Genomic DNA, 8,366 nt, shown 5'->3' on the forward strand with positions numbered 1-8,366 from the left:
AAAAAATCCTTTCATTCTTACCAAATTTTCTATTTTACAGGAATTTCATACATATCAAAATTTAGGACTTGTAGTTAATGACCTCAAAGTGTCAATTCAGCCACTGTGAATTAGTGCAAATACATTTTTGTACAATCTGCGAATTGGGGAATATTTTGATGAGGTTGTAGATACTTCAAATTATAAGCAATAAAGACCAGCTCAAGGACTTTATGTGGGCATGTGCCTTTCCTGTGTCGGTCTAAGTGTTATCATACATTCATCACAGGGCTGGTACAACCAGACTGAATTTTTTTGCTTTACCTCAAGGATATGAGAGAGGTATTTGTCTCCTTCCTTTTTATTGACATGCTGAACAAGGTGCTTTATGAGGTGCACTCTGAGAGTGAAGAGACACTCAAGCATAGCCAGATGTCACACTGATGCAGCGCGATGCTAACCACTATTTCCTAGGAATACTTCGGTTTATAGATGGAGATTATACTGCTAATTGCATAGACAGTTGCTGACAACTAGAGACACTGGAACTCAGTCATGGCTGCTTCCCTCTACCCTGACAGCACCTGCATAGGAATCACAGAATCACAGAATCCCAAGGGTTGGAAGGGACCTCAAAAGATCATCTAGTCCAACCCCCCTGCAAGAGCAGGGTAACCTACAGTACATCACACAGGAACTTGTCCAGGCGGGCCTTGAATATCTCCAGTGTAGGAGACTCCACAACCCCCCTGGGCAGCCTGTTCCAGTGCTCTGTCACTCTTACAGTAAAGAAGTTCTTCCTGATGTTAACGTGGAACTTCCTATGTTCCAGTTTACACCCATTGCCCCTTGTCCTATCACTGGATATCACTGAAAAAAGCCTAGCTCCATCATCCTGACACCTACCCTTCACATATTTGTAAACATTGATGAGGTCACCCCTCAGTCTCCTCTTCTCCAAGCTAAAGAGACCCAGCTCCCTCAGCCTCTCCTCATAAGGGAGATGTTCCACTCCCTTAATCATCTTTGTGGCTCTGCGCTGGACTCCTTCAAGCAATTCCCTGTCCTTCTTGAACAGAGGGGCCCAGAACTGGACGCAATATTCCAGATGCGGCCTCACCAAGGCTGAGTAGAGGGGGAGGAGAACCTCTCTTGACCTACTAACCACTCCCTTTCTAATGCACCCTAAGATGCCATTTGCCTTCTTGGCCACAAGAGCACATTGCTGGCTCATGGTCATCCTCCTATCCACCAGGACCCCCAGGTCCCTTTCCCCTTCACTGCTTTCCAGCAGGTCAACCCCCAACCTGTACTGGTACATGGGGTTGTTCTTCCCCAGGTGCAAGACTCTACACTTGCCCTTGTTAAATTTCATCAAGTTTCTCCCCGCCCAACTCTCCAGCCTGTCCAGGTCTCGCTGAATGGCAGCACAGTCCTCTGGTGTGTCAGCCACTCCTCCCAGTTTTGTGTCATCAGCAAACTTGCTGAGGGTGCACTCAGTTCCCTCATCCAGGTCATTGATGAAAATATTAAACAGCACCGGTCCCAGCACCGACCCCTGAGGGACTCCACTAGTCACAGACCTCCAGCTAGATTCTGCGCCATTGACCACAACTCTCTGCCTTCTTCCTTTCAACCAGTTCTCGATCCACCTCACTACCTGATCGTCAAGCCCACACTTCCTTAGCTTATCTGTGAGGATGCTGTGGGAGACAGTATCAAATGCCTTACTGAAATCAAGAAAAACTACATCTACCGCTCTACCATCATCCCTCCACCTAGTCACTTCCTCATAGAAGGCTATAAGGTTGGTCATACATGACTTCCCCCTCATAAAACCATGTTGGCTGTTCTTAATGACCCCCTCATCCTTGATATGCCTAGTGATGGAGTCAAGAATAAGTTGTTCCATCATCTTTCCAGGGATGGAGGTAAGGCTGACCGGTCTATAATTACCCGGGTCTGGCTTAGCAGCAGCTCTCCCGCAGAGGTGTCTTAGTGCTTCCAGACTTACCATCTGCCTCAAGATTCATCAGTTTGTCCTGTGGTAAGTGCAGGTAGGGTCTGGCATATTTCCTCTTCATAGGGCTGCTCTTGCTGCTGCCTAGAAACCACCCCTTCCTATTACAGGTGTGCTGAGAACAGAAGCTCCACACTGTGAAAGATTTGCTTTTCAAAGCTGGTGCCATTTCAAACCGAAATGAGAATACTGTCGACTATTCATCGAGCAGGCCTTTCCCACAACTGACAGGCTTATTTTATGGTGATATAATAGAGGCCACATTTGCTGAGTTTGCTTATGGAGAAGGTTATCTGACACTGCAACAACTCCACTAAACTGAACAAACATTTCCTCTACTGTCTTCCTCCACCCAGGAAGGCAAGTTTATTCTGAAAAGCAAAGTTATTCACTTGGAAAGAAGCTAGCTTGGTTTAACATACTTTATTTTGATAAATACAAGCTGTCTCTTATGATGTTTATGTCTTTAGTTGCTTATACACATACTGTTTCATATTTCATCGCGATGTCTTTCCAGGTATTAACTGAAGCTGACTAACCTACAGTTTTTCAGCTTCTCCTTTTCATTTCTGCTTTCTACTGAAGAGCACCATAGTTGTTCTTGTCAGTCCTCTGTGTGTCCTCAAAGTAGTCTGGATTGTTTCAATTATTTCTCAATCTTCTAAGGTGGATTTCAGGAGGCTCCATTATCATGCACACGTGTCTCAGCTAAATATTTGTTCTCTGTTCTCTCCTAATTCTAGCTGGTGTTCCAGACTACTGAAATGTGTCAAGAATGTGGTCACAGATATTCTTTTTATTAAGGCTCAGGAACTGAACACTTTGTCCTTTTACATTCCTTCATACATGTTTTACCATTCCTGCTTAAGACCAGTGCAATGCTCTCCATCTTTTATCCTCAATGTATTATAAAAGCTTTTCTTCACTGCCTTTTGTGTCCTTTGCTGGATGCAGCTCATTTTATGCCTTAGATTTTCTGATGTTATCTGCAAATCACTTTCTTATGTTCAGTGAGTGTCTGTGTTTCAATTTTTAAACAATTAGTTTTTGATTTTTAGGTCGTTAGCAAGGCTTTGATGTTTTTGATATTGAGCATTCACAATACTTCTTATCTCTCCTATGCAGAGGGATAATCTGCTGTTGTTTCAATATAGAACACTGCTGTATTCTATTCCAAAAATATCAAAAGGATATTTCAATGCTGTCTGAACTTTTTTTTTTTTTCAGTTTTATTCTATCAAAAAGAAGTTGTTGCAAATCAATCCCATTTCAGAAGAAAGTGGATTTTGGCAGTCTGAATATAAGACTAAAATAAGATTTCATCAAACTTTTTGCAGCCAAATGCTATTACAAAAACAGTGTTTCAAAAAAAATGGGCAACATCTGCAGGAACAAGAGAAAAGAAAGTGGAAATAGAAACAGTTTGAATATATCTAATATGGCGAGAATATCAGATAATGCTCCATTACGGCAATGCTCTTGAAGACCTTCTGGCAATAGAAATCTGTCAAAGAAAGCCTTTCTTGCCTTCTGCAGTATAAAAGTGCATGTGGGAGATCAGTATCAAGGAGCAAACATGCTGCCCTAAGGCCATTTCCATGGGGAAGGCAGATCATTAGGACTGTGGTACCAGATGGCAGAACTGTAAAACCTCTTCTATACACCCTAGTTGTCCCTGATAATCTGTCAGGCCCAGTTTATAGGTGAGCTGTGTACTCTTTCCTGGACAATGCAGGGGTTTTGTTTCTAGCTAAGAGGTGAATTTTCTTGTCCACTTCCTTTCTATTCTTGTCCAACTAAGAACAAATCAGTCAGTGAGTGCTGTCAAAATAGTGGAAAAAGGCTTTGTTGGAAAGAATAGAGCTTAGGCCCAATAGATGTATATCTGATTTTTACATATGGATTTTCTTTGGAAATCTGTCCTGCTATTCTCTATTTCTTAACTTGAATAGACTGTAACTATAACTTCTTACAGTCTTTGTTAGATCCTTATTTTGGAGGTTCACCTTACTGCTGACCTCATTCACAGTGAAGCAGTCACAAAATCTGACCCTTGATGAACTCTATGTCTTAATTTGGCATGGCAGAGTGTTCACTCATTTGCTTTCATCAGGTATGTGGAGCCCCACAGTCCAGCTGTCCTCAGCCCCGAAAGCTGTGCTGACTCCCCAGCTAGGTTAAGGACGTCCTCCCATAGACCACCTCCATCCTCGCCTTCATAGAATCTCTGATTAATAATCACATCTTTCAAAGAATATAGAAGTTTCATCAAGTTTTACACATCTTTGCAAAAGCTGTTAAATTCAAACCATTTTTCTAGTTGATATAGTGCATGACACATACAGCTTTAAAGATAGCCCACAGCCAAAACCTGCAAAATCACAATTTTAGCTGTAGTTGTAGTAAGAGTCTTCAACAAATTAGAGCCTTCCCATCCCTTTGGCCAACTTCAGAAGTCTGTTTCAAACTGATTTCGCTGAGTTTTTTTTTCTCTCCACTCTGACACTTCCAGTTCTCCATGATGGTTACAGCAGATAAGCATCATTAGCAAATCACTAGTGTTTGGCAGACTCTCTTCGTTCTCCTGCTAGGGCAGAGTTATGCTGTCATCGATAGTCTGTCTGCCTGCCCAGATTTCACAGCAGACATTGAAGCACAGCAGTCATCTCTTGTAAATGAATTATTTAATGATATAAATCATTTTTACACCATTTTAATGATGTAAATGAATTATTTTGCCAGCCAGCAACCCAGAACCATGCAGCTGCTCGCTCACTCCCCCCACTTCCTCCCCCTGCTCCCAGAGGGATGGGGAGGAGAATCAAAAGAATATAACTCCCATGGGTTGAGACAAGAACAGTCCAGTAACTAAGGTATAACACAAATCACTACTGCTACCACCAATGATAATAATGATAAGGGAAATAACAAGGGAAGAGAATACAACCATTCACCACCCACTGACCAATACCCAGCCCGACCCGAGCAGTGATCTAGCCCTTCCGGGTAACTGCCCCCCAGTTTATATACTGGGCATGATGTGCTGTGGTATGGAATACCTCTTTGGCTAGTTTGGGTCAGGTGTCCTGTCTCTGCTTCCTCCCGGCTTCCCCTCCTCCCTGGCAGAGCATGAGACTCACAAAGTCCTTGGTCAGAGTAAACATTACTGAGCAGTAACTAAAACCATCGGAGTTATCAGCGCTGTTCCCAGGCTGAAACTCAAAACACAGCGCTGCACCAGCTACTAAGAAGGAGAAAAATAACTGCTACTGCTGAACCCAGGACAGTGATCCAGCTGGATCCAGTCTTCTTGGGCGAGCAGACCCTATGGCTCATTCTGGTGGCTGGGGAGAGTGAATGCCACCGACTCTGCTGATGATGTCTCAGTCTTGGAGGGGACAGAAGAAAATGGAATATATACTTGCACTTGTGCTGTGCAGCTCGGCAGGACAGGATGGCATCAAGGGCCCAAGTCAGGGTGCTCTGGAAGGCTATGGCAAAGGCGAGTAGAGCAACCTGAGCAGGCTCAGTTGGGTCAGTTCTTAGAGGCTGTACGCATTCCATGAGCCAAAGGCTGAGCTATTCTGAAGTAATAGAGTAATAGAAGTATAGAGTAACAAATAAGAAAGGTTAGAAACCATTTGGAGAATTGGGAAAGTCAGACTGAATATATTGGTTTCTATAGATAGCTTAGTCTGTCAGTGGAACACTGTATGACTGACACAAAGCAAAGGATATGTTTTCATGGAGAATCAGTTGTTTGCTAAAAAATAAATACTTCCAAATTGAGCAATACACCTCACAAGGAATATACTATGCTGCTAGCACTAGTTAGAGTCAACATTTCTTAACTGAAAATACTTGTATGACTGAGATGTGAGCAGTTAAGTGTTAATGATTTCCAATTCTGCTAATTCTCAGATAAGTTCATGTGTTGTGGCTTGTATTTCTGAAAATACAGAAGTAGTAGAGAAGAGATGTTTCAGTCAGCCCGATGCGGTGATTGGTACACAGCTTCTTGCAATTATAACAAGGCATTGCAGGACTCTGATAGATATTGTTACTTCTGAGGATATTTGTTTTTTATTCAGACACTCAGCTTTCCCTTGTGCTTTGCAAATGCACTTGAGGCAGACTGACATTTGACACAGATCATGATTTTAGCTCTGAATTTCAAACCAGCTGTGTCTTAGCTCACTGCTCAAAGCAGCTGATAATATCAGACTGCCTTATAGTTTAGGCCAGACGGGACTCAGCTGAGTTTCTTGAAACAGCTGGCATCTCAATTGAAATAATTCTTGCAGCTAATCGAAAAGCTTGAAATATCAAAAAATAAGTACAGGAAGAAATATGAAGCCTTTTTCATTTCTGACTGAAGTGTGTTTGTTTTTCTGAGCTACCTCAGATTCCATGGTCTTTTTCTATTATACTGCACCTCAACCCCACTATGTGTTAAAATATTTAGCTAGTGCAGGAGATCTAAGTTGTTACACTGTAAGGGCATAAGACAAATACCAATGCTTCATGCTGAAGGATTCTGTTTGATTGCCAGGGTTACCCATTGTGGAAGCAAAGCTAAACTGGGGGTTAACATGAGAGAAGCGTGGGCAAACAGTGTAAGGTATTAGAGGAAAGGAAAAAGATGTTTACATGAACTTTGAAAATAGTACAGTAATGAAAACATTCATTGTGCCTGAGTTTTGTTTCAGCTCAATATGCAGAGCTTATGCTGAAGCTGGTCAGAGTCAACTGGTTCTGTGAGGAATATTCAGGCTTGATTTAAGTAATATAAGATCCTACTGCTCTTGATAAATTTCTGCTTTTGTAGATTGTTGACTTTGCTTCTTATGCTGGCTTATTTTCTAGTAGAGTGCTACTAATATGTTTAGTGAAATGCTGTCAAATGGTTTCTGTGCCTCTGTCAAACACTGCTTTGTGCTAACACTGAAATGCTCTTCCCAGGCTCCAAGCAGTCTCCACTTTCCAGTATCTGGGCACTTTGAGCTAATTGTGATGGTACTTTGGTATCCTTGGGCTTACAAAATGTTAGCAAAATGAGGGCAAGGGTTTTATACATGGTTAGATTAAATACAATGAGCAGAATATGACACATAATAGTATTTCTTATGAAAAATTTGGAGTATGGGTCTCCAGTGGCTATTGAAAGTCAGCTGCAGAAAACATGAACAATGTGCATTGTGTCTCTTCCTGACTGGGGCCCACCAGTTCTCCGTAGTTCTGTATTGCTTATCATGTATAGAGCTCCTCAAAATAAAGTCCTGCAGGCTGGGCAAGTGGTATGTAATGAAGCCATAACAGTTCTAGTAAGCATACAGGTATTTAATTTTGTGAGTGAAAAGTACTCTTCCTTGCTCAAATTTCTACTTGCACTTTTAAAAGTACATATAATAAGTGTTAAATCTGATGCCATTGCACCCAATGAACTTGGTGCTGGATTCATTGTTCTCACGTGCTAAGAGAAGTGAACAAGAAATAGTAACAGACCTCCAAAATATCCTTCATGGTTTGTCAATCTCTCCTGTACCCCTTTAGCATTGCTAAATTTCCCAGGAAAAGAAAAATAAAAGACAGTTTCAAATTGCTTTTGTTCCATGCAAAGAACCAAACCTCTTAGGATTATTTGACTTAGTTGTTCTTCCCTCACTTTAGAACTTGCAGAGCTGATTTTTTATTTTGTAGCCGTTATTAGCTGATTAGCCTTGATCATGTTGGAAAGCAGCATGAGATCTTTCACCACAGAGCATCTCTTCAAGTTTTGGGCTCTTTTTTGTGTATAACACAAACTGATAAGAACTTCAGTTTAAAGGAAAGAAAATTATGAGTGCAGAAGGAAAATTTGTTCTTTAGATCCTCTTTGCAGTACAAGCTGAAATGATTTTGACAGAGCATCTAAAGAGACATTAAATAGGAATGTGGAAAATATTTTGTCCTCCACTTCTTTTTGACACAAATGCAAAACAAGGGGGAAAACTCTTTTGTAAGTTAGAAATTCAGGTTTTTTTCTACTATGCTTTTGCTGGCTTTTAATCAAAGGTATATAGGAAATAGTGGTGAGCAACTGAATGGGGAGGACTTGCTTGTTCTGTTTTAAAACACTTTGGGGTTTTTCTTGTTGCCTTTACTTGCAGCATATGTCCTCAAACACATAAACAGGTAGGTGGGGAAAAACAATCTAATAATTCTTTTCACTGTTAAAGGGCCTACAATAGTCCCCAAGAAGAAAATGCTAAAAGGTCTCCCACACTGGGGACCTAACATCCTGATATGTTCAAGGTGGTAATAATGTCTAATAGCTTATTTTCATTTGTTGTGAGAAAATGTTACTCCCCAGTATTCTGTCTTTTGT

This window comes from Lathamus discolor, chromosome 6 (genome assembly GCF_037157495.1).
Source record: "Lathamus discolor isolate bLatDis1 chromosome 6, bLatDis1.hap1, whole genome shotgun sequence".
In the NCBI taxonomy this organism is placed as follows: domain Eukaryota; kingdom Metazoa; phylum Chordata; class Aves; order Psittaciformes; family Psittacidae; genus Lathamus; species Lathamus discolor.